At 37.3% G+C, this 26,369-nt stretch overlaps 1 pseudogene; it reads left to right on the forward strand.

Moving 5' to 3' along the window:
* Positions 1–18,119: 18,119 nt before the first annotated feature.
* On the forward strand, positions 18,120–19,334 carry LOC140498288 (eukaryotic translation initiation factor 3 subunit H pseudogene; annotated as a pseudogene).
* The last annotated feature ends 7,035 nt before the right edge of the window (positions 19,335–26,369 follow it).

Below are 26,369 nucleotides of genomic sequence, written 5' to 3' on the forward strand. Positions count from 1 at the left end.
GTAGCTAATCAGCAACCCTCATCAGAATAATGTATATTCTGTTACCTCTAAAGCTACAGCTTCAAATTTTTTTGAGTAAAAGATCTCTTACTTGAGTTATGTACTGGTGATTCATTCACAGAGCCAGACTAGATTGTGTCCCATTGAATGGGGCCAGAAGTTTTGATGATCCCACATATCCCCTGTTTCTGTAGTCCTCATCTAATTGGGGCTATTACCTGATCACATAGTGCTATTTTAAACAGATTTGTTAAAGTTATCAAAGTCTCAGAAAAAAAAGACCCTGAGATTTAGGTAAATTCAATAGTTCTGAGGCTGGGAGAGGTCTTGAAAACAGACTTGGTTATTTAGACAATGAAGACTAAACTGCCATTATAATAGATGTGACCATACACTTTGAAAACAGATATTCTGCTTTCTAAACAGCCAGGGCTAGTAAGATTGAGAAATATCAGTTTGTCAGCATTCGGCTTAGGTATGCTACAGGGATACTGATATGGGAGGCCTTAGGAGGAGCAAATCCAGTCAATAACATTGTGTTATCTAAATTAAACATTAGTCTGAGTTATATTAGCTTGATGTCAAGAAGCTAATGTTATAGGACTTATCAAATGAAACAGGGACATATAGATCAAACACATAACAGGGATTATTATGTAGTTTTCAGAATGACCTCTTGAAAAGAATACAGTGAGAAGTGATTGTAATTCTTTATTAACTTATGTAGTATGTATTATATTTCTTTGTGATCTATTTTATAACTGATATAAATGATTTTCTAATTGAATTATACATATGTAATATTTACTTCTTGAGATTTTATATTATACTTTTAATATTACCAGGTATTTACCTCTGTAAGATGGATTGTATGACCAAAACTATGTTTAAGTTTGTTCACTTAAATATTATTGCTATTCTATATCTCCCTAACCCAATTATTTGAAAATTTCAAGAACTCTTTCAGTTTGTTGTTATTTAGTCATTCAGTCATGTCCAATTCTTTATTACCTCATTTGGGTTAAGGTTTATAACGTTAAGTGCTCATTCGCTTACTGCATCTAGAGCATGGAAAGGTATATAGAGGTAACCTGGAGAAACTAGAAGCTAAGGAGAGCAAACAACTGGGGCAGTGGATAGACATACATTGCCCAAGAACCATGAGAAATTCAGAAAGTTATCCTTCAGGAGGGATGGAAGGAGACAGCTTGGGGTAGGCATTCCCACTTAGTGGCTAAGGCACTATGAAGATGCAAGTTATCCCTAAGAGGCAAAAGGGCTTTAGCTTTTTACTTTCATCCCAACTAAAGTCCTTTGAGAGGAGAGGATTTTAAATGATCTATTCACCACTGTTGCATTTCCATGGCCACCTCTTAACTGATTCTTAGCCATAACTAAGTTGTGGTGGCTAAGGGATTGTCTCAGAGTGTGGGGTGGGATTGAGGTATCACAGATTCTCACCCAAACCCAACTCTATTATTAGCTAAAGCTCTAGAGGTCCTGAAAAGGTTGGATTTCCTAGTGTCAGGGTCATGATCAAAATTGAAAAAGACTGTGAATAGTAACATACTCTTACAAGGAGGAGTGTAGTCTGGATAAGACATTTTCAAAAAGAAATTATATATTCAGATGAAAGAAAATATGTCATTTCCTCAGGGTGAAAATGAAAGTGGTGTCATGCATTAACAAAGGAAAAGAATAGGAAATTAGTTAATTTCATCAGTTTGCACTGTAAAACTGAATAATTTCCTTAAAACTATCCATTCTGTGGCCCATAGTATTTGTTTAATTTTACGACATTTAATGAAAAGACTTACACAATTGTCATCAAAATGTCAGTTTATTTCATAACATTTAGGCAAAGCTATTCAGTCAATAATGGAAGTTTGCATCCATACCTAATTCTTCTGAAACCCTACTGTGGCTCCAGTCAATAGACAGTGTTAAGTGCTGTAAATGTCCTTTGTTCTCTCGTGACCAGTGGAGCAAGTTTCTTGGATCATTGATTGAGAATGATTTTGAAGCTATCTGTGATTTCTGGGTGAGATCAACTAAATAGAGAGCCACCACATTAGCTTTGGATTTCTTTCCTTTTAGGGAAAAACATCCTCCAAAATTCAGTTGTTACCTTTGCATGCACAAAGCCTTACATACAAATTGAACAAATCAGTTGTACGAGTGAAAAAGGACATTTGCAGAATCCCACTAATCTAAAGTCCCTGAACAATAATTAGGACAGACAGAAAATTATTTTTGTTGGGAGAGTTGTAACATTTTATTGGTTAGATGTGAGTTGATCTGGCAGCACATCGTGTGCCTGTTTCTTTTATTTCTCAGACTAGTTATCAAATCCATTAACCCCTGGGCCATCATTTCTTTTTGAAGTCTCTGTTTACTCCCAGCTCTTATTATTTTGAGCACTTGGAAGGGATTCTGACGGTCAGTACTAGGATATGTGAAATGCCATCATGTAAAAGATAGATTGTTCATTCTTCTGGTTGACCCCATAAGAAGAAAATAGGGCAGTGAATGGGCAGATGCTGCAGATAGGCCCATTTTATTTGAGGTAAAGAAAAATTTTGATAACAATCGGCCTTATTCAACATTGTCATGGACAGTAAGTTTTCACTTACAGAAATTCTTCAAGTGAAGGGTAGACCATCTCTTGGGGATAACAGATGTGTTGGAATCAGTCGTCTTAGAAGCCTGTTCCAATTCTGGGATTTAGTCAGTCTAGTCCAGTTTCAGAGTTCTTTCTCCAAGCCAATCCCCAGCCAAAACTGTTGGTGGTTTGAAAATGGTTTACATAGGAAAGCTATTCCATTTATTGTTCAATTTTATGGTACCACTCTCTAGATTTGGTGAATTCTAGTGACAAACATTTTTTTCTGAGGCATCAAAAGAAAATCCCATTGAGATCTGTGACAAAGTGCAAATCCTACACCAACAGAATTCCAAGTCTTTGGCTTAGCAGCCCCTGTTACCTCTCTCTATTTCTTTAGGAAAGTACTAGAACTTTGTCTCTCAATAAAGCCACCACTTTTATTTTCATCAACATAATGGATCATTTGATTCAGAAAAGTTTGTTTGGCTATCACCAATTGTTTAATCAATTTTGTATAAAAATTGGGAAAATAACTGGAAAAATTATTAGGGAAGGGAAGCAACCACAAAATCAAATAATTTTAGGAATGTTTTAGTATCCTTGACAAATTGAGGGAAACCAGCTTGAATAGGCAAAATAATGAAGTCATCATTTTATTTTATTTTTAAAGCAAACACGTTCCATTCCTTTGAAGCACAGACTAGGTAACTGAAACTAACCTAACAAAGTGGTGGTACCCAGTAGCAGGAAATTCTTTTAATGGATAGATGAGAACAGTTTGTAATTAGCCCATCAAAGCACCAGCCTAAGTGGCACTTTATTCTACTTACATTAAAATTACATTGTTTTTAAGCATCCATTTACTAGGAACAGTTTATTCTCTTAAGTAGGTAACCATTTCCCTCATAGCTGGTTTATAATCTTCCTTTCCTTTCAAGGCCTTCCCTCATTCACTTTCCAAAGATAAAATCAAACCCCAGGGATCAGCCCTTGTCTGAATTCTCACAAATTCTGAATGAATGAGGCCTGGATCATGGGGGTTTGTAAGTAGCTTGTTTCAGTGTGTCTGTCAAACATGTGATAGTCTATTGGAGCATTTTAACTATTTAGCTGTGCTCATCACGGATAGATACCTTCAAAGCCATGTAAAAGCAGAAAGTCTATTAGCCAAGATGTTAACAACAAAAGAAAAGCTGGCTACTGCAAGGTTTTTTGCAGTGGATCAATTGAGTATGGGGTAAAAGGAAAAAAAAAGACTCCACATTGTAACTGCTGCCTAAGCTAAAAGCAGGAACTATATAGGATCTAGTTGTAGAGTCAGCTTTAGAACAGAAAAGATAATTATAAAATGATTTATGATGCAGCAAGGGTGGGGATATTGCCTGGAAGTGAGTGGGGTCCTTGCTTATCCTGCTTTTTGTAATTTGTGTAAGTGAGACAAATTCCAATTACAAACCTATTAATAGACTGATGAAAAATAATATATTGGCATCTTCAATATAAAGAAAATTGCCAGGAGGACTCCACTCAGCTAGATAACTTCACATAAAGGAGGAAACCTGGTGAGAAAGAACTGAACTCTCTCTCTAGCTAGTATGAACTGGGGCAAGTAACCAACCCATACTGGGCCTCTATTTCCTCATCTATGTAGGACAGGGCTAGATTAGGTGAAGTCTAAGGCCCTACTCATCTTCTAGATGAGATGATTTTAAAGTATTACAAATTGAAGTATCTTCTAATTATCGTGATGTATTTAAAATATTTTATATATTTTTTCTAGACCTTTGATTTTATGGCATAAGAAGCTCTTGCTAAGGATCTGATCTATCATTGTAGATTGGCATCTGTTCAGCTGACGGTCAGAGAGAGTGCCTGAGGCCCTGGGATACATTATGTGATTTAGGAAGGGTCACAGAGCTGGGATGTCTCAGAGCTGGGACCTGAATCCGGATTTTCCTGTGTCTTAGTTCACCTCTCTGTCCAGTAGGCCATACCAACTCCCATTTAATTAATATGACTTAAATTCTACTTAAATAATTCAAGGAGCTATAATGTCATCAGTGAGGGCAATCCCTCTGCTATTTCAGATTACAATCCTTCTCCAACTTCAGAGTCAGTCTTAGATTGTTGCTGTGATCAAAAAATGACCATAAAATATATATAGTCCATCATCAGGTCAGTTCTTGAAGCCTTTCCAGAACCTTCAAAAACCCATGCTATGGGGCATCAGAGAATGTCAGTGGAAGAATACACAAATTTAGTTTACAGATTAAATAAACTTTAGGTATAATATGTAAATAGAAGAGGGAGGGGGAAGAGAAGTGAAGAAACATCATAGTGCCACTATGTGCCAGGCATTGTGCTAAATGCTTTCAAAAGATTATCTCATTTGATCCTTAAAACAGTCCTACAAAGTAGGTACAGGTTCCATCCCCATTTTATAATTGGGGAAACTGAGGCAAAAAAGGTTAAATGACTTGTCCATTGTCACATAGCTATTAAGTGTCTGAGGCTGAATTTGAACTTAGATTTTTCCTGTCTGACTTTAATAGTTCTAGGCACTGTGAAAATTGCAGAAAAGGAACCAATGTTCATAAACATACGTTACTTTCCTCTAATTATTTTCTCAAAGCTTACAATAAAATTAGAATTAAAAAGCATTTTAAAATAATTATACTAAATGCATGCAAATTCTAAGATTCAATGAGTACAGGGACACTTTACAAGTAGGCAGTATCATAAGGGATTCACAATTACAGACTTAAAGTGAAAAGAGAACAGTGAAGTCTTCTCATATGATCCCTTCATTTTACACAAGAGGAAACTGAGGTTCGAAGAGCCTAACCAAATTGTCCAATATTACACAGGTAGGAAACGGCAGAATTGACTTTCAGACCTATCCTCTAACTCTAAATTCAATGTATTTTCCACTGTACTACCTTGCACGGCTTCCCTGTCCCTGCCTCTTGCTTTTTCCCAGAAGGGAATCCCTAGTTGAATTCTTGCAAGTTTAAGAGACGATATAAAAGTGGGTCACTTTGTCATTATCTGATTGATTGAATAGTACTCCTTGGATAGGACACACTGACGGGGTATCTGAGTGTGAGAAGACATTGGAATTGACAGTTACTGCCACTGAAACTGTTGTTGGCACTTAGGACCTGCTTGGAGAAGGAGAAAGGACAATATTCACTGAATTCCAGAATCACAGAATCAAAGAGCCAGAAGGGAACACAGGTTCAGTCTGGTCCAACCTTCCACCTGCAAAATAATCCTTCTACAGCATTTCCCAGAGTGGTCATCTAAGTTTTACTCAAAGGTCTCCAATGGCAAGGCAACTAGTTTCATATAGGGATGGCTCTAACTCCTGTATAATTATATCAGGTTCAAAGTGATGTCTCTGTAATTTCCACCCACTGTCACTAGTTCTGCCCTTTAAAAACAAACAGTACAAAACTAGTCTATTTTTCATATGACGGTTCTTCAAATTTTCTATGACCACTATCAATCAATCAACAAATATTTATTAAATGTCTACTATGTACCAGGCACTGTTGATGGGGATACAAAAAAGGGGCAAAAATAAAAAAACCCTGCCCTCAAGGAGTTTACAATTTAAGGATAAAGTCAGCATGCAAACATACACTAAGAAAGTTATATTCAGGATAACTAGAAAATGATTGAAAGAAGGAAAGCACTGGAATTAAGAAGGACTAGGGAAAGCTTCCTATAGAAGGTGAAATTTTAGTTGGGACTTAAAAGAAGTAATAGAGGTTAGTAGTTAGAACAGAAGACAGAGAGCATTCCAGGCATGGGAAACAAGCAGAGAGAATGCCTGGAGCTGAGAGATAGAGTGTGTTATTTGTGGAGCAGCTAGGAGGCCAGTGTCACTGGATTGAAAAATATATATTTGTTAGTGAGGTGAAAGAAGACTGGAAAGGTAGGAGTCTAAGTTATAAAAGGTTTTGAATGCTGAACAGGACGTTTTCCTTTGCTCCTGAAGGCAATAGGAAGCCATTGGAATTTATTGAGTTTTGGAGGTAAAATGTTTGAATCTGTATTTTAGGAAAACCATTTTAGTTGCTGAATAGAAATTGGAAAGGGAAAAGATTTGAGGCAGGCAGATTCACCAGCAGGTTATTGCAATAATTTAAGTAGGAGGTGATGAGGATCTGGCCTATAGTGCGGCAATGCTAGAGGATAGAAGGGTCTATATTTGATAAATGTTGCAAGGGTGAAATCATGAGGGCTTAACAACAACTTGGATATGGAGTTGGGGCTAAATAATGAATAGTGAGGAAACCATCATGACTCTTACATTATGAACTTGAGGGACTGGTATTGCCCTTTACAATAATAAAGAAAATAGGAGATGGGTTGGCTTGGGAAAAAGATAATAAGTTCTCTTTTGGACACATTTTGAATGTAAAATTTCTACTAGGCATCCAGCTTGAGATGTCTGGAAGCCAGTTGGAGATATGAGAGTGGAGATCTGCAGAGAGATTGGGACAAGAAAGATATATGTAAGAATCCTCAACATAGAGATGGTAGTTAAATTCATGGGAGCAGAGGAGATCCACAAGTGAAGAAGTACAGAGAGAGAAGAGAAAAAGGCCTAGTATAGAATCCTGAAGGACACCTACATTTAAAAGGCATGATCTGGATAAGGATCCAGTCAAGGGGGAAGAAGAGGAGCAGTCAGATAGGTAGGGAAAAACCCAGGAGAGAGTAATGTCCTGAAAACCTAGAGAAAAAAGAGAAAGGAAGGAAGCAAGGAAGAGAAAGGGCGGTCAACAGTGTCAAAGGTTCAGAGAAGGCAAGGAGAATGAGAACTGACAAAAAGTCTTCGGATTTGGCAACTAAGACATGATTAGTAGCTTTGGAGAGAGCATTTGTGGTGGAATGTTAAGGTTAGAAGTCATACTGCAGGGGGTTAAGAAGCCAATATTGTGTCTCTTTTCTTATCCAAGCTGAACATTCCCAGGGACTCCTTCAATTAATCATTGAATGAAACATTCTTCAGTCTCGTCTTTATTCTGGTCATTCCTCTTCTGAACAGTTTTCACTTTGTGATTTTTGAAAAATATGGTACTCATACTTGAACACAATAGTCTAGATGTCATTCATCTAGAACAGGGTTATGACCAAACTACTACCTCTCTTACTCTGTCAAAACTTAAACCTCTTGACTCTCTTATTATTGCCTAGAAGGCATTAGCTATCTTTGGCCGTCATGCCACACCATTGATTCATTGTGAGTTTGTTCATTAGATTCCTACTTTCTTTTTCTTAATCTGTATATCTATCTATCTTATTTTTCTAAAAGAATTATTGTAACCCGTGAGTTTGTGAGGGGAGTTTGTATCAACTGCAGGTGGCATCAGTGAGTTATTTTGTGTATTTGTCAGAGATCATATTTTATAGAAGCTTTGAACAGAAGAGTTAAACATTTAATGGAATTTAAGAGAGGTATTAAATTGAGGTTTTTATGTAGTAGTTGGAGGAATCCTACACCTTTGTTGAACTATGCTAGTTGGCAGCTTATGTCCATCAAATTTAATAGATAATTGTCAATAAAGGCCAGAGAAAACCAGAGAAGAAAATGTCAGATTGAGGGTGAAACTATTAACGAAGTAGTTTAAATTAGAAAAGTAACTATCTCTGTGGAATCCTAATAAAAAATATCTTTAAAGTGAAAACAAAACAATTTAACAGAACTTAATTCTATAAAATAAGTTTGAATCACCATCACTGAAATAAGAATAATATTCATAGTGTTACAGTACCATCAGCTATCGAGTGCAATAACCAAAGGCTAGGAGCCTTTGCAATTTTCAAAACTATGTGACTCATGGAGGTTGTGGTAACCTTCACTTTGAATTCTTTCCATTAGATGGAGATAATCTCTGGAGCCAATTTAAATTCTTTAATGCATTTTACATAGTGGGTTGCCATGGTCAATAGATAGGCTGAATGTGACTCGGGGATCAGTTTTCAAGATATCTGAAAGATGGTAAGATTCCAAAGGAATGGAAAAGAATACGGATATGATTTGTCTTAAAATTAAAGGTGATTCAGAAAACATAAGCAACTGACTAATATGTCAATTTTCTTGTTTCTATAAGGTCTTTATGAAAATGATGTATTCCTGTTTTCAAAAAAATCTGCATGAAAATAAAATTTAAAAATTGATAAGCAGATAGGGCTTGTCTTTGCTTTTATTTGTATCCTGCTTTTTCATTCATCTATACTTTCAGAACAAATGTCTCATTACAAACTTTCTTATTTGGTTCTTTTTTAATTCTGCTGATATCACTCATCCATATAAAAATCATTCAAGTTTCCTTGGAAAATATAGAAATAATAGAATAGAAATAATGCTGTTAAAATGACAGAAGTAGCTTGTAGTGCAGTGGATGGAATGCTTGAGCCCAGAGTCAGGAAGAACTGAGTTAAAACTTGGCATCAGACACTTACTAGCTGTGTGACCTTGAGCAAGTCACTTAAATTCTGTCTACTTCAGTTTCCCCATATATAAAATGTGGATAATAATAATATTTACTTTCCTGGGACTGTAATGAGGATCAAATGAGATAATATCTATAAAGCACTTGGCACAGTGTCTAGAACATAACACATACTATATAACTGCTAGCTATTGTCATTACTAATACTGCTACTATTACTATTATTATTACCTATAATGAGACACGAGGCAAGAAATATATATTGTATAAAAGTATTCACTACTGAGATGGGGATAATCTAGTCACTTTTAAAACAAAAAAATTACATTTTTGTTAATACGCATTTTTTACACTCCTGTCTGTGCAAACAAAAACATTTCTGTATTTTAAAATTTCCGTTATTATAACCTCAAGAGATTATAATATATAATTATAAAAATTATAACCTCAAAGAGACAATGGTCAAAGAGACTATTACCAATAGTCATTCAATTTAATGATAAAAGTGTCTTGAGTTTTAAAAATAAAAATTTCAAATCTAAAGGCCCCCTCCCTTTTGAAATCTTAGAAAAGTCAGAAAATATGAGAATGTACTTCATATTAAATGTCAAAACTTTAGAAAGGCAATTAGTACAAAACTAAGGGGCAGCTAGGCGACAAAGTAGATAGAGTGTCAGACCTGAAGTCAGGAAGACTCATCTTCCTGAGTTCAAAGGTGTCCTCAGACTCTTACCAGCTGTGTGACCCTGGGTGAATCACTTAACTCTGTTTGCCTCAGTTTCTTAATCTGTAAAATGAGGTGGAGAAGGAAATGACTAACCACTCTAGTATCTTTTTCAAGAAACCTTCAAATGGAGTCATGAAGAGCAAGGCATGACTGAAAATGACTGAATAAGAACAAAAAGCTGGTTTGAAGATGGAGGCACATTATCTAGGCATGCTCTGTAACACTTCCCTGAAGATGAGGGCATATTTTTAAGATTCTATGATGGAGGTATTAATTCACAGAAGTTATTGTAGATCTGCAGTAAGGCTAATGTTTACCAGTATTCCCTGACATACTTTGAACAAATTTAGGTTTCTCCTATTTCCCTAATCCTAAAAGGCACAAATATGTCCCTGGGACATGGGGGGCCCTTAATTCCCTAAAGCTTCATGGTGAACTAAAGGCTTAAAAAATCCAAGCCATAAGCAGATGGACAGTCAAGGCCTCTCAGACTTGGTGGATTTCTGAGGACACTTAAGCCACCCATAGTACCCTGAACTGATCAGATGTTTTTCCATATAAAGATAACACCTCCACCTATCCATAGAAACTAAGTGTCATGGTATATTCATTGCATTTCCTTGCTATAGCTGAATACTAAGTAAAGCTCCTTTTGTTAACTGTTAAATAACTTACAAACGTATCATTTTGTCCCAATATCAAAACCGAATTGAGAGTGCTGGCATTAGAACCGCCTCCAGCCAGCTGAGCTTACAGAAGGGGGAGGTACTTGTGTAGCCTGTCATCATGAAACAGCTTTCATCCCCTCATGACCTTCTTCAGCTTCCACAGTTTGGGTATCAAAACGATGCAAAAAGAGACAGAATGTGTTAGGAATCACACTCTTCTAAGATCACATATGAACATTCATTAAGCTATTACTGGCTTAAGCCAAAATCTTTGCTAAATGACCAACATGCTGACATATTAGTGGAGGAAATTAATCCCATCATATTTCCAGTCCTATCTTTTAAGAAACCATTAAATTTAAGAGAAATATCAGCAAAATGGAAGTGGACACTTTAGGTTGTAGAGATGAAAAAAAGGAATTGGTAGATGAAGAATTGTCATGTGTCCAAAGCCAAAAAGAAACAATGCTCTCCTAAAATTTGCAAAAGCTGTCTACACTCACTACTTCTATTTCCGCGCTTCTCATTTTTCTTTTTTTCCCTTTACTGTGTGGATTTTCATAGCATCACTTTACTATCAATCAATAAGAAACATTGAATGTTTACAACGTACCAGATCCTATGCTATGTATGGAAGATACAAATAAAAAAGAACAAAACAATTCCTGCTCTTAAGGATCCTTTCCTCCTGATGGGGAAGACGAACACACACACGTGTACATGTGTACATACATGTGTATACACACATAGCATGTATGTGTACAGACATATTTGTGTGTATATATGCATATATACATGTGTATATGTATATATGTGTATGTATATATGTGTATGTATGTATACTTTCAGTCAATAAAATGTACCTTCCTTTGGGCAGAGCATGTTGAGGGGAGGGGTGGGCAGCAGAAGGAAGAGAAGGAGGGGGAGGAAAGGAAAGGAGAGGAGAGAAGACTCTTCTCCCAGGCCTCATTAACTTGGGGTCTACTGGCTAGATTTCTTTCTCAAAGACCAAGCCTTCATCCCCATTCACTCCGGAGCTCATAGGTCCCTTCCCTCCTAGCACAGAGTGAGTGTAAATAGTAAATAGTAACTGTTTCTCTTTGGGCCAGCAAACCTTAAGGATCTTCACCTCCCCATTTGATTTTTTTCCCCCTAAATTAAAGGGACCATCCCATGATTCACTTTTTAAAGAGGCCTATTCACTGAATGGGCATTACCTCACTCAAAGTGAGAACCTAAAAAGACCTGAGCTTAAAAGGGCCAGGGTCTCCCATTGCATCCTGGGCCATATTCAGTCATCCTGATGAATATCTGGCCCCTGGGCCCAGATGGCTCTGGAGGAGAAAGTGAGACTAGCGACCTTGCACAGCCCTCCCTCACTCAAGTCCAAATCAATTGCAAATCATGTAATTTCCCTGATGTCATGTCCTCTTTGAGAATGAAGGACAAACACAATATATGTATACATACATTCATATATATAACACGCACATGTATACACATATATACTAGGCCACAAATATCTTAATTGTCAAATCTAGTCACATTTGAAAAATCCTCCATTTTCTTGACCTGTCTGAAGCACTGACATTATTGATCAGTGAATCCTGGATACTGTCTTCTTTCTGGGTTCATGACATTCCTGCTTCTTGGTTCTGTTTCTATCTGTTTGACACATTCTTACCAGGCTCCTTTTGTGGGTCATCATATCCATCACATGCTCACTAACTGTGAATTTACCCAGACCTCTTTATCTCCTTTATCATTAGTTCCTGTGGGCTCAGTTACCATACAGATGAAGCCCAAATCTATCTGTTCAGATCTGGTCTCTCTCTTGATCTCCAGCCATGTATCATCAACTGCCTACTGATTTGTTCAATCAAATCATTCCATCCCACTTACATGATAAAGTGGCCAATCAATCTCAGTCATTGCCTTTAGACTAAATATGGACAGTTCCTGGAATTTGAGTGAAGTTACAGGGTAATATTGCTCATATGGGTCAAGGAAACTTGGTTATACCCCAGGAACAGTCTACAAATAAGCAAGGAAAAGAAGGGGAAAAGAAGAGAATAAGCATTTATATAGTGCTTACTAGATGCCAGTCACTGTGCCAAGTGGTCTTTTTGTTTATTATTTACAAATATGTCATTTGATCCTTACAGTAACTGGAAAGCAATTTGCTATTATTATCCCCGTTTTACAGTTGAGGAAGCTGAGGCAAATAGAGGTTAAGTGAATTGCCCAGGGTCATACAGTTGAACTCAAGTTCTTTTGGACTATAGGCCCACACTTATCCACTTTGCCGCAAGTATCTCTGGAGTACAGAGAGGAGTCATTTGTAAGGTTGGAACCAATATAAAATTCTAACAAAACCTATGAAGAAGAGCTACTTGGGTGACAACAGGCGTTGGCTTTTACCTTGGTCTAGGTCCCCTTTCCCTTCCCCTTTTGGCCAGAGGAGGACAAAGGTTTTGGATGAGCAATATGGTAAATATTTAACAATTTTGCTCTCTGAAAATAAAAATGTAGGCACACATACTTTTGAGTTTAAATTCATTTTTAACACTTTTTCAAGTCTAGACAATCAATGAAATAGTTAACTCACTCTGATTGGTTTTCTGAAGTATGAATGCTCATCCTGAAAATTAACAATCCAATTGTCAGCTATCACAAGTTAGAGATGGCTCCTGCACACCTTTAGTCTGGAGGACATTTTTTTTTTTCTATTTTTCTTTCAGTATTCTAGTAACACATCTGCATGAGCTGAATGAAGTGTCTACACCTACACAGTGTTAGGGATAGAAGGGATGTAGATTCATGACTTAAAAGGGACCCCAGTAAAGAAATTACACCAATCATGTTGAGGAGAAATCCTTGAGCATTCCATTAAGAAAAGCCAAGGACTTCCAGAAACCGGAAACTGTGAGTTGCGTTGTCCCTATGCTCTTTAAGTTGAGCTTATTTTCCTTGGACTGTATATATCTGTGGGAGAGTATCAAAGACTTTTGGGGGGATGTTTTGCTTCAGCTGTTCTTACTATACTCTCTTAGTAAGTAAAGCTCCACAAAGTTGATGACTAAAATGATTGTCAACTGACAATTTTAGGGGAAGCACACCAATGGAAATTTGAGGTGAATCATTAGCAAATCACCTCTAGCTCCTAAGACATATATCTACAGCCCTGAGGAAGAGATGTACCCATGCTTTGGGCCTTGACACTCATCCATGTGAGAATTGTGACAAGTATTCTAAAAGCTCATATAGTCTACTCATATCAAATTCAATATGTGTAAAGTAGAGCTTACTATTTTCTCCTCCAAATACACTCTTTTGAAATTTTACTGTTAAAGGAAGTTGAGTGCCACCATCCTTACAGACACCCAAATTTGAAAACTTGGCATCATCCTCAATTTCATAGGCTCACTTACCACACATATCTTGTTAGTGGCTAACTTGTCATTTCTATCTCCATAACATCTCTTACAAATATCCCTTTCACATAGATACCACTATAGTTCAGATATTCATTATCTCTCACTTGGATTACTGCCATGAACTGCCAATTAGTCTTCTTCCCTCAAGTCCTTTGCCCATCCAACTCTTCTATAAACAACTGCCAACATGATTTCTCTAAATCACAAATCTGTCCATGTTAGCTCCCTGTCCCCACAGCATTCCCTTGATCTACCAATTTGATAACCCATTAATGAAAGGAAATAAGGTTAATCTGATATGACCTATTCTTGCCAAAGAAACTGGCTCTTTGAAAACCTTCCTTTTTTGCTATTCATTAATTTTCTCTTTAACAAATTATTCTAGGGTTTTGCCAGAAATTGAAAATTGAACTCAAGCTTTCTGGTCTGTAGTTTTCAGATTCTATTATCTTCCTTTAAAAAAAGAGAATTTGCTCTTGTCTTGTGGCACCTTTTCTATTCTTCTAAAGGTTTTAGTAAATGGCTCAACAATTATACCTGTTGATTTCAGATATGAAATAAAATGTTTCCCATAAAATTTATAATAATTTGAAAAAAATCAGTTTATCCACACTGAACAAGTAATATCAGTGGATAATGCATATTGTCAATATAATATGCAAAATAATATGCAATTTGCTGGTAAGTACTGATTTAGTTATTCTGTTTTACTTTCTATCTGTCTATCTATACACACATCATGATTTATATAAGTAAGCAGGGGTGTGTTAGTAAATGTTTAGCAATCAAATATGTGAAAAAATGTAAAAGGACACACTTTTAAGTTTAGTTTGTAGTATTAATATTTTCTCCACCACTTTTTAAATTCTAGACAATCAACAGAGCAATATATGAAGCTCTGCTTTGTAGCAATTTGTTGGTTTTCATTTTAGTGCAAATGCTCACACTAAAATTTCAGAATCAGTTTTTGAGAATTTGTTTGAGCTGGCTCAAGCATATTCCTGGACTAGTGCTCGGTTAAATTATCTGGGCCTAGAACTGAGTAGGAGATGAGCCTGAATCACATTTGGGAAAGTAGGTATCAGAGAAAAGAATCTTTACCTTAGTAGACAGTGACCCTGAATGAAGGGAAAAGGGAAGTAGGGGAGATGAGAGATTTCCAGTCAGAGCATAGGGATAAACAGCAGGTGATCTTTTCACCTACCAGGTTGTTGTGATGACTGAACGAAGTCACTGAAATGTGGAAGCTTCCACAACTTGTCACTCCAAACACTGGGTATGTAAGTATCAAAATGGTAGCCAATTCTGACAAAGTGTTTGCATTGGTAAATAGCTGATGAATCAGTCCCCAAAGGACTGGATTCAGCTCTTACCCATCAACAGCTCTCTAGTTTCCCCATATAGTGGTAGAGGATGAGGCACATACAGAAGGTTTCTACTCAGTATATGGAGCAAATGATCAGCTCCCAGTCTCTGAAGACTCTTAAGTACAGGAGATTATTGTTGAATCTATCTGTTTAACATCTTCAGCAGATGTGAATCTCATTTGACAGCAGACCTTCAAGTCTGCCACAATAGGCCTTTTAGAAAATCCCTCCTTTTTGTCTTCATCCATTGTGTCTGTGTCACAAGAAATTTCTGAAGAACCTCTATCTCTCTGGGCAGCTAAGTGGCACGGTAGGATAGAGCACTGGAATTTGGAATCAGGAAAATTTAACCATCATGAGTTCAAATCCAGCCTCAGATACTTGCCAGCTGTATGACTCTGGACAAGTCACTTAACCCTGCTTGCCTCAGTTCCTCATCTGTAAAAAAGAGCTGGAGAAGGAAATGGCAAGCTCCTCCAGTATCTTTGCCAAGAAATCTTCAAATGGAGTCACAAAGAATTGGATAACAACTGAAACAATTGAAAGACAACAAATCTCTTTAGAAATGACTTCAGTACCTCAGGCCATGGAATATTATTTTTGAGCACTTAGATATAATTATCCTAAACTTTGTAATTTATGTTTGTGTGTATGTATACACACACTCACATCTGTTATACACATGTATGTCTGCATACACACATGCATATATGTACATTGTATATATACATATATGTATATTCAATATACAAATAAATACAGATACATGTGTATATATACAACGTATTTGTGTATACTTCTGTGCACATGCACACATGTGTGCATGTACATAATATACACATAATACACACATACACATGTACATACATACATAGATACTATCCTTATCTAAGATGGCCAGCACTGTTTTTGGCTTCTAGAGCCCTGTCATTTTTCCTTTACTTTTTCAAATTGCTTTTTATTGGTTAAAAATGAGAATATACTTCTTGTTTTCTTTACATTCTTCATGATAAGATTCATAACAAAGCAAATAAAAATATTATCTACTTGACTTTTAGAAAAGACCTCCATAAGATGTTCAGGGAATTGAGTTTCCCCATTGTAACTCTTGACTCCATGACAGCTTTGTGTTCTGAATGACTTACTCTAGCTGACCTGGCAGCCTGTTGAGTATGTCCTCTTACCGCAATATATCCCTTACATTTCATCCTGCTTGATCTTCTCCCAGGAACTCTCCACATGAATATCCCCTTCATGAATGAATTTTGACATTGGTGTATATTTAAGTCCTCTGCTTTCCTTTCTTTCCAAACATCCTTCTTGAAGAAGGCCTGCTTCTCTATTGCTAAATTCCAATCACTAATTTCTCCCCATCAAGCCTCAGTGGTACCTATTAGGTCATTTCTACCTACTTTCACTAAGATCTCTATTTCCCTTTGTTTGTTACCCATATGCATTAGTATTTTTTAGTTATGCTTCAAACATGTACCTACTGTGTCTTGAGTGCTGCTGCTACTCATTCTGTGTCATATCTATTGCCCTTGATTATATCTGGGGATGTGGGTTCAGAACTAAAGCATAAGTGAATGTGAAGAAAACATGAAGTGAGGAGGTTAAAGCCCAGAGGATCCTGACCTGGCAAAAGATGGTGAGGATATGAAGTTGAGATGACCTTTCACACCTTAAGGGGGCAAAATAAAACTATTGCTTGTTGGACATCCCCAAGAAGCACTGGGCAAAGCAATAGAACTCTATTAGGGGAACAACGTGAGACCAGGGAATGCTAACACAATGGAAGTCACTGACAGACTTGGTTTGAAAATTGAATGGGGTAGTAAATATTCACCTGTGCTCCTATGTTAGTAGTGATTAGACACAGGATGAGAGAGGTTGTATTAAAAGAAGAAAACTTGGAGACACAGAATAGTATACCATGGAAACCTTACTTGATCAGATTGTCTTCACAGCATCTTTATAATTAGTGGTCTTAACAGCAGGGTCCTGAATTCCTGCTGTGACCCTACTGACCACTTATTAACACCTTTCAAACATATCTCAATTATTCTCCATCCAGGCAGAAAAATCCTGGGATTCCCTGTAGTCAAATGTAGCCAAACATGGCCTACTAGGGTCTTTGCCTCCTGCAGCTGTTGCCAAGTGACTGGTATTTCCTAATTATGATTGGGCAGAAACAGAGGCTAGGGTGACATCTAGCAAAGAAAACTGAGAAAAGCATAGGCATTTATATAATTTTTATTGTTCAGTTATTTCATTTATCCCCAACTCTTTGTGACCACATTTGGCAAAGATCCAGGAGGTTTTTTTCCCCATTTTCTTTTCCAGCTCATTTTACTGATGATGTACTGAGGCAGATAGGGTTAAGTGACTTGCCTAGGGTCACACAACTAGTAAGTGTCAGAGGCCAGATTTGAACTCAGGAAGATGAATCTTCCTGACTTCAGGCCCAGCACTCTAGCTACAGTGCCAACTTCCTGCTGATGCTTGCATACTCTCTCTCTATTTATATGTGTGTGCATATATAAGCATGATGTTTTTATGTATGTATGTATGTATATATATATACACACATACACATATATATATGAAAATGTGTCTTATATAGGAAACAGACAGAGACAGATGGACAAAGAAACAATACTCATACTACTTCAGTCAGGTGTAGGGAACCAGAAGCTTCCAGGCCACATGTGGCCCTCTAGGTCCTCAAGTGCAGCCCTTTGACTGAATCCAAACTTCATAGAACAAATACCCTTAATAAAAGGATTTGTTCTATAAAACTTGGATTAAGTCAAAAAGCTGCACCCACTCTTTCCTCTGGTCTTCCACTAAGATGGCGTCCGATAAAGAAGGTACCAGCTCTGGTTCCACCAGTTTGACTTCTACAACGGGTGCATCCTCCAGCCAAGGAAAAGGCAAAGGCAGCTGGGGGGATTCAGCCGTGAAGCAAGTGCAGATTGACGGCCTGGTTGTTTTGAAAGTAACTAAAACATTACTAAGAAGAAGGACAGGGGAATGAAGTTGTCCCGGGAGTACTTTTGGGTCTGGTGGTGGAAGGCAGACTTGAAATCACCAATTGTTTTCCCTTTCCCCAACACACAGAGGATGATGCTGATTTTGATGAAGTCCAATATCAGATGGAAATGATGCGCAGTCTTTGTCACGTAAATATTGATCATCTTCATGTTGGTTGGTACCAGTCCACATGCTATGGCTCTTCTGTCACCCGTGCTCTCATGGATTCTCCATTCAGTTACCAACATACAGTCGAAGAGTCTGTAGTTCTCATTTATGATCCCATAAAAACTGCTCAAGTGTCTGTATCATTGAAGGCATAAGGCTGACTCCTAAACTGATAGAAGTTTGTAAAGAGAAAGATCTTTCTCCTGAAGCATTGAAAAAGGCAAATATTGCCTTTGAGCACGTTTGAAGAGTGCCGATTATAATTAAAAATTCACATCTGATCAACATACCAATGTGGGAGCTAGAAAGGAAATCAGCTGTGGCAGATAAACATGAATTGCTTAGTCTAGCCAGCAGTAATCATCTGGGGAAGAGCCTACAATTAGTGATGGACAGAGTGGATGAAATGAGCCAGGATATTATTAAATATAACACCTATATGAGAAACATCAGTAAGCAGCAGCAGCAGCAGCAGCAGAAACATCAGTCTCAGCAACGCTGTCAGCAAGAGAATCTAAGCCAGAGCAGAGGAGAACCTCCTCTTCCTGAAGAGGACTTGTCCAAACTCTTCAAACCTCCTCAGCCTCCTGCTAGGATGGATTCACTCCTTATTACAGGCTAAATTAATACTTACTGCCAAAATATCAAAGGCTTCACTGCACAGAACTTGGGCAAACTCTTCATGGCTCAGGATCTCCAAGAATACAAAAACTAGAAAGAGAAAATCCATGACTTCTGGTCTGATAAATTGTTTCCAGATAAAGGTGCTGATACATACTCTGAGGTCACCTGCGGACAGCCCTTCCAAGAAATAGAATTTTTGTAATGAAAATGACAGTACTCATTTGATATCATTGACTCACTTTGGCAGGAAAATTGTACTTATGAAAAAATAAAATTTGTTTTTAATATTAAAAAAATAAGCTGCACCCAAGGTCCTAGAAGGCCCCAGGTGGCCTAAAGGCCATAGGTTCCCCACCCTTACTCCAGACAGACTAGCACAAGATAGAAGCAGTTTATCCAATGTAGTATAGGATCATAAGATCATAAATTGGGATGTGGAACAGACCTTAGAAGTCATTGAGTCCTACTCTGTCTTTTCTCAGATGGGGAAATTGAGGATCAGAGAGACTTGATGACTTGCTCTTCTAATATTACTGCTTCAGTAAAGACTCAGGACGTTGGAACCATGTGAAATAAATAGTCCTCAGGGTCATCGGTTAACAACTTCTTGGAGCAGTTTTTCAGTGACAACTCTCAGCAGGGCTCCTCCTCCTCCCTGCTCCCCACCAACTTTTAGATCCCTTGAAGTCCTTCCCCTCCTCCCAAAATAAAATTGAATAAAGTTGGTAAAAGGGGTGTCAGCTCTTAGTTAGGGATTTTTCAGTGACTGCAAGTTGCATTCCAGTTGGATGCTATATTTTCTGAATCAGAATGTCAATAGGATGGCTTCCTTTAAAATCACAAAACCATGCTTTTAGTGAAGAATTCTCTTTGACAAGCATGATAAAAGGAAGATTTTGTGCCACAACATGAGTGTGATAAGCTAAGACTAACTTTTAATCCATTTATGCTATTTTATACACAGTGGCGTCATGTATAAATTCTAGTGGGATATTACTATATCTAGTAATAACTGGTGTTCCTGTGGGGAACAATGTGGTACCTGGGATAACCCCTATTTGGCAGCATTTATGGCAGTATATTAATTCCTAATAATGGTTGCTATTAATGTGCTATTTCTATGTCTGCACAAATGCCTAAAAAGGCCACTTGTAACACTTTACTGAAAATATTTTTCTTCAACTAGTACTTAATCCCTTGGAGTACTGTCCTGAAGTGGTAATATGAAAATTAATATATTCTGGTTGTTTCCCATCTCTGGAATATGCTGTCTCCTCAGTAGTTCATAGACAAAGAGCTAGAAAGAACTTAAGAAACCATCTGGTCCTATCTCCTTATTTTACAGAAAGGTAAACTAAGGTAAAATGAAGTTAAGAAACTTACCCAAAGTCACACAGGAACCCAGGCCTTCTGTCTCCAGAAGCAGGGGACCTTTCCGCTGTACCACACTGAAACCCCATCTCTCACTTTCAGAACATTTCTCTTCCTGAGTTAGGTCTTTCATGTCATCTTTGTCCCTCTAGGTAATATAGTTCTTTCCCCCTCCTCTGTTTTTCCAGAGCACTTTGCCTGGATCTTTCTTTTGTCCCCATCACTTTCCATCTTGAATTATGGCTATTAATGTTAATATTTTCATCCCTATAGCAGCAGTAGAAGTTCCCTGAAGGCAGAATGTACCATTTGAAAAAAAAAATCTTCATACATCTATCACAGGGGTTCCTATCCTTTTTTATTTCATGGACCTTTTGGTCAGTCTGTTGAAACCTGTGCACCCCTTCTCAGAATAACGATTTTAGTGAGTACAAGAAATGCTAAATTTCAGTTACAGATTGTTGAAAAAAGATGATTTTTTTCCCTTATCAAACCTAGGATTTATTTTGTGAAGTTTGGATGCAGTCAAAGGGCTGAACTTGAGGACCTACAGGGCCACATGTGTCCTCAAAGCTGTTGGTTCTCCACCCATATGTTGGGGGTATTGTCTGTCCATCTGTCTCTGTCTCTTTTTTATGACACATATTAACACATACATGTATATAAAAATAAAAACATCATGTCTTTCACTCCATCTGATCAAAGATCACCTGAAATCTATCCATGGTCCTCCAAGGACTCTGTGGATTCAAAATCAAGAACTCCTGCACTAAAGCCTAGCATATTGTCTTGCAAATAGTGTGTGTTCATCCTTCCTTGCCAAAGAAGACATGCCGCCAGAGAAATCATAGCATGACTTGAACTTGACTTTGTTTTGATTCTGAAAATATATAAAGGATCTTTCTATTATGTAACTCTGGCCAAAACTAAATGTGATATAGCTGTCACTTCAAAATGAAAGCCTCAAGATTTCAAGGGGGAAGTAACTAGGTTGATGCAGTGCGTAGTGTTCTGGACCTGGAGTCAAGAAGATTCATCTTCCTGAGTTCAAATGCACCCTCAGACTCTTGCTATTTATGTGACTCTGGGCAAGTGATTAAGTCCTGTTTGCCTCAGTTTCCTCATTTGTAAAATGAGCTGGAGAAGAAAATAGCAAACCTCTCCAGTATCTTTGCCAAAAAAAATATCCCCAAATGGGATCATGATGAATTGAACACTACTGAACATCAAAAGAGATAACAGGGTTAGCCTTAGAAAATGCCAGAAGTATGCCACTCTTGGGGAAGGGGAAGTTGAGGGTAAGGGGAATTGGGTGGAGGGTAGACATGACTCTAAATTTTTAACTTGAATGTATTAACTTTCTCATGTCTATACAATCAAGAAAACAATAAACTAATCTTTTATATTCAGTAATTGCCAACTTCTAAGGAAAAAATATCCACATTGAAAATTTTATAATTAGCCCTTTGCAGCATCAAGAAGCTTCTGTCATAAGCCCATGCCCCATTACAGGCCTCCTAGCTGCAACTCAAGGAAACAAAATTATCAGTGCTGGAAGGACCTCAAAAGCCACCTAATTCTCTCTGTGCCTGGGAAGGAATCTTCTCTACCATCTGACAATTTGTCATTCAACTATTCCCTGTAGACCTCTAGTAAAGGTCACTGTACCACTTCTTCAGTCATCTTATTCCACTTTAAGATTGCCTCATTTGTTCAGAAATGTTTTTTTGCATCAAACTTAAATTTGAAAATTGCATCTTCCACTCATCACTCCTAATTCCACCTGAGGGGGTCAACCAGAGCCTCAAACATTGAAGGTAGCCATCATTCCCTTTTCCACTCTCACTCCAGTAGTTTTTTCCCTTCCATTCTGAGGTCCTGGAAAGAAATGTAGACCTTTTACAATTCTCATTGCTCCCTTCTGCACACTGTTGAGCTTATAGTCCTGGTCAAAGAGCACGTTACTGGCATGCTGGCCTATCTCCTCTAAAGATCCAACGTTGCATCTGCCTGAAAAATTCCCTGCATTCTGTGCTGTAGAAGATGTTGATGCTAACCTCAAGGAACCAGGATAGTCTTAGAGGACCACATAACAAAATGTTATTTCTAGGATGTTTGGAGATAAAAGGTATAATTTTTATCTTCTAGGACACGGGCAGTTAGTGAGAAGTAAGTGGAGAAAGAAGTTGTGGAGCTAATGTCTTTCAAAGGACAGACCCCTGCAATACACCATCTAGCCCCGAGAAAGAAGCAGGAGGAGGACAGAGTGCTTGGCCCTGAGAATGCTTGGATGAAGTGGGGAGGAAGTGAACTTCCCAGGCAAATCTGGTGAGGCAGCTGGTAGAAATTCCCGAGCCTGGTGTAAGAAAGACCTGAGTTCAAACTTGGCTTCAGAAACTTATTAACTGTATGATCACTGACAAGTCACTTAAGATCTGTTTGCCTCAACTGTAAAATGGGGGTAATAATAGTATGGTTGTTTGAGGACATATACATATATGCATGCATATGTGTGTGATTGTATGACATACATACATACATACACACATAGCCATTTTTAAATGCATAGCAGAGTGCCTGAAACATAAAAGTTTATTCCCTTCCCCATCAATCAATCCCAGCAGTGACTGTTAAAGAACGCCACCTTTCTTGATGAATTGTCTTTACGTCTCCTATATAATTACTGATTTTAACACCAATGCTTTGGCCTTGCACCCCTACTGTGATCCTGTTTGCAGTTAATAATACCTGTCATTCATATCTCAATTATTCTCCATCCAGGTAGATAAGTCCTTGGAATCATCCTATTCAAACTTAGTCAAAGCTGACCCACTGAAGTACTTACCTCTGGAAGCCATCACAAAGTAATTAGTAGTACTTAATTATGATAGGGCAAGAACAGGGGTTAGATTGACAGGCAGGAAAAAGTAGAGAGAAAGGTTTGTTATTTAGCCATTTTTCAGTTGTGACTGATTCTTCATGACTCCATTTGGAGTTTTCTTGGCAGAGATATTGGAGTGGTTTAAGATTTCCTTCTCCAGCTCATTTTACAGATGAGGAAACTGAGGCAAACAGTTACATGACTTGCACAGGGTCACAGAACGAGTAAGTGTCTTTGGCAAAATTTGAACTTAGATCATCCTGATTCCAGTCTCAGTGCTCTATCTATTGTACCATCTAGCTGCCCCAACTTTAAAATTATTTTCAAATGGTTTAGTTTGTCATTAAAATTTATATTAGTGAATTTTTCTTTATGCATATACCAAACACAAGGCAGCGTAATCCCTCACTTTGCGGACCATCAATTCCAACCTTCTCGTTTTACACATTAGGAAACTGAGGAAAAGAGAAGGTAAGTGACTTGCCTACAGTCATAGTGCTAAGGAGTAACAGAACCTTTGCCAGGTGAACTCAGTCTCTGACTCCAAATTCATCCCATTTTCCCCTGTACCACATTACCTCCAACTATACCTTATAGTTAAAACTTTTTGCTTATTTTAAATAACATCAAGTGATGATAAAAGTAGGTAAGGTGATGAAGCAGATAGAGCACAATCTAGAGTCAGGAAGATTCCAGTTAGAATTTGGCTTCAAACACTTATTATCTGTGTGACCCAAGGCAAATCACTTAGTTCTGTTTGTTCAGTTTGTTCAACTACAAAATAGCAGCTGCCTCCCGGGATTCTTGTGGGGATCAAAGGTGAAATGATGAGCAGGATGTTCCAGAAAAACCTTATATGAACTGATGCTGAGTGAAGTGAGCAGAACCAGGTTTCACTCTGAATCAGTTCACATAAATCTTCCCAGGTTTTTCTGAGAGCATCCTGCTTATCATTTCCTATAGCACAATAGTGTTCCATCATAATCACATGCAACAATTTGTTCAGTCATTCTCCAATTGATGGGCACCCCCTCAATTTCCAATTCTTTGGACCCAGAAAAGAGCTGCCATAAATATTTTTGTACCTATAGGTCCTTATAAAGGATCTTCTTAAAGAAACTACATGTGGCTGCAAGTATTCTCTATTAAGATTCTATTACCACATATGAATGTAATAGAATACTATTTTTCTATAAGAAATGATGAGCAGGCAGAGTTCAGAAACCTAGAATGACTTACAGGAACTGGTGCTGAGTGAAGAGAGCTGAACTGGGAGGGCATTGTTCACAGTAGCAGCCACGCTGTGTTATGATCACCTTTGATAGACTGCTCTTCTCAGCAACGATCTAAGACAGTCCCAAGGCATTTATGATGGAAAATGCTATCCACGTACAGAGAAAGAACCATGGGGTCTGAATGCAGATCAAAACATTGTATTTTTCACTTTTTTGTTTTTTTCTTTCTCTTGGTTTTTCCCTTTTGTTTTGATTCTTCTTTTACAACATGACTAATGTGGAAATATATTTAATATGATTGTGTGTGTATGGCCTGTGTTATATTGCTTGCCATCTTGGGGAAGGGGAAAAGGATGTGAGGTAGGAAGAAAAACTGGAACTCAAAAATCTTATAAAAGTGAATGTTGAAAACTATCTTTACATGTAATTGAAAAAAAAAGCTATTAAGTGGGATAAAATGATCCTATTACTACTTAAATATCTCCTTCAATTCAATTTAATTGGGTTTTTATTTGTTTGTTTTGTTGTATTTTACTGATACCCTTTGCTTTTATCCCCACAGTAATTCCCCAGTATTTACCCTATTACTATCATTATCAAAAAATCATCCTTTGTGGGGGGAAAGCAAAAAGAAATATTTAGCAAAACTAATTGATAAAGCGATTTTGTCAAGGTACAGTGAGTACTCCATTTTGCAAGCGTAACCCCTTGTTGCTCTGCTGTGATGAGGATCCCCTCCATTTTATCACCTGGTTTTTAAAGGAACCAATGTACTCTGTGCATGTTAAAGCTCATACAAATGACACTTAGGCTTCTTCGCAGGTCATCTAATAAATCAGTTGTCTGTGGACAGTGTACATTTTTAAATATCTATTTTTATTTTTTGCAACCTTAAAACAATCTTAATTATACATTAAAATAGCTTCACATATTTGATTGGCTATGATATAATAGCCTTCTATTCTAGCTCACATTGTTTTTGTAATCTTATAAAACATGCTTTCCTTTTGATTTTTACACATATGGTGTTGTTATATCAACATATATTTCATGGTTTGTTTTTATGGTGAAGTGGTCACTCATTTATTTTCACATGATAGAATTCCTTGATGTTTTTTTCACAGAAGCTATTATATTTGCATGAGTAAAATCTAAGTAAAAATCTGAAACAATCACATTGAAATCCCAGATGATACTAGATTATTTTGTTCCTTTAATTCAGTTGATTAGTGTCTGAGTACTTTTGTCTATTCTAGTCTTTTGATACTCTTTTCCACTCTTCACCTTCTTTCTGATAGAGTCTAGAAGGGAAGTCTTCTAACATAATGACTCCAGACCTCAACTTTACCAAAAGGTTTGGTGTCCAGTGATTCCATGGAACAAGGTTCCACAATAATTTTTTGTCAGCCAACTACCTTGGATTACCCAATGTATGATACTTGATTCTGGATTATACTGGTAATATTGAGTGTGACCCACTGATTAGTACAAAAAATTTGCCACATATATTCCCAAAACTAAATTGATTTCCTATGAATCATCAGGAAGTGAAGAAATAAAGGAATTAGAACTAGTTGGATGGTACTCTCAGAAAAAAGATCTTCATAAAATGATTCTGAGTATAAGATTGGTGTAATAATATATAAAGATATGAAACCATTATTTTTCATAGTTCTCAACACATAATATACAATTCTTGTTAATTCAAGAATATAAACCTCTTGTATTCAATCACAAAGTTTTGAATTATGAAGGGATTTGAAAATTAGTATAAATGCCTGAAATC

This window comes from Notamacropus eugenii, chromosome 4 (assembly GCF_028372415.1).
Source record: "Notamacropus eugenii isolate mMacEug1 chromosome 4, mMacEug1.pri_v2, whole genome shotgun sequence".
Taxonomy (NCBI): domain Eukaryota; kingdom Metazoa; phylum Chordata; class Mammalia; order Diprotodontia; family Macropodidae; genus Notamacropus; species Notamacropus eugenii.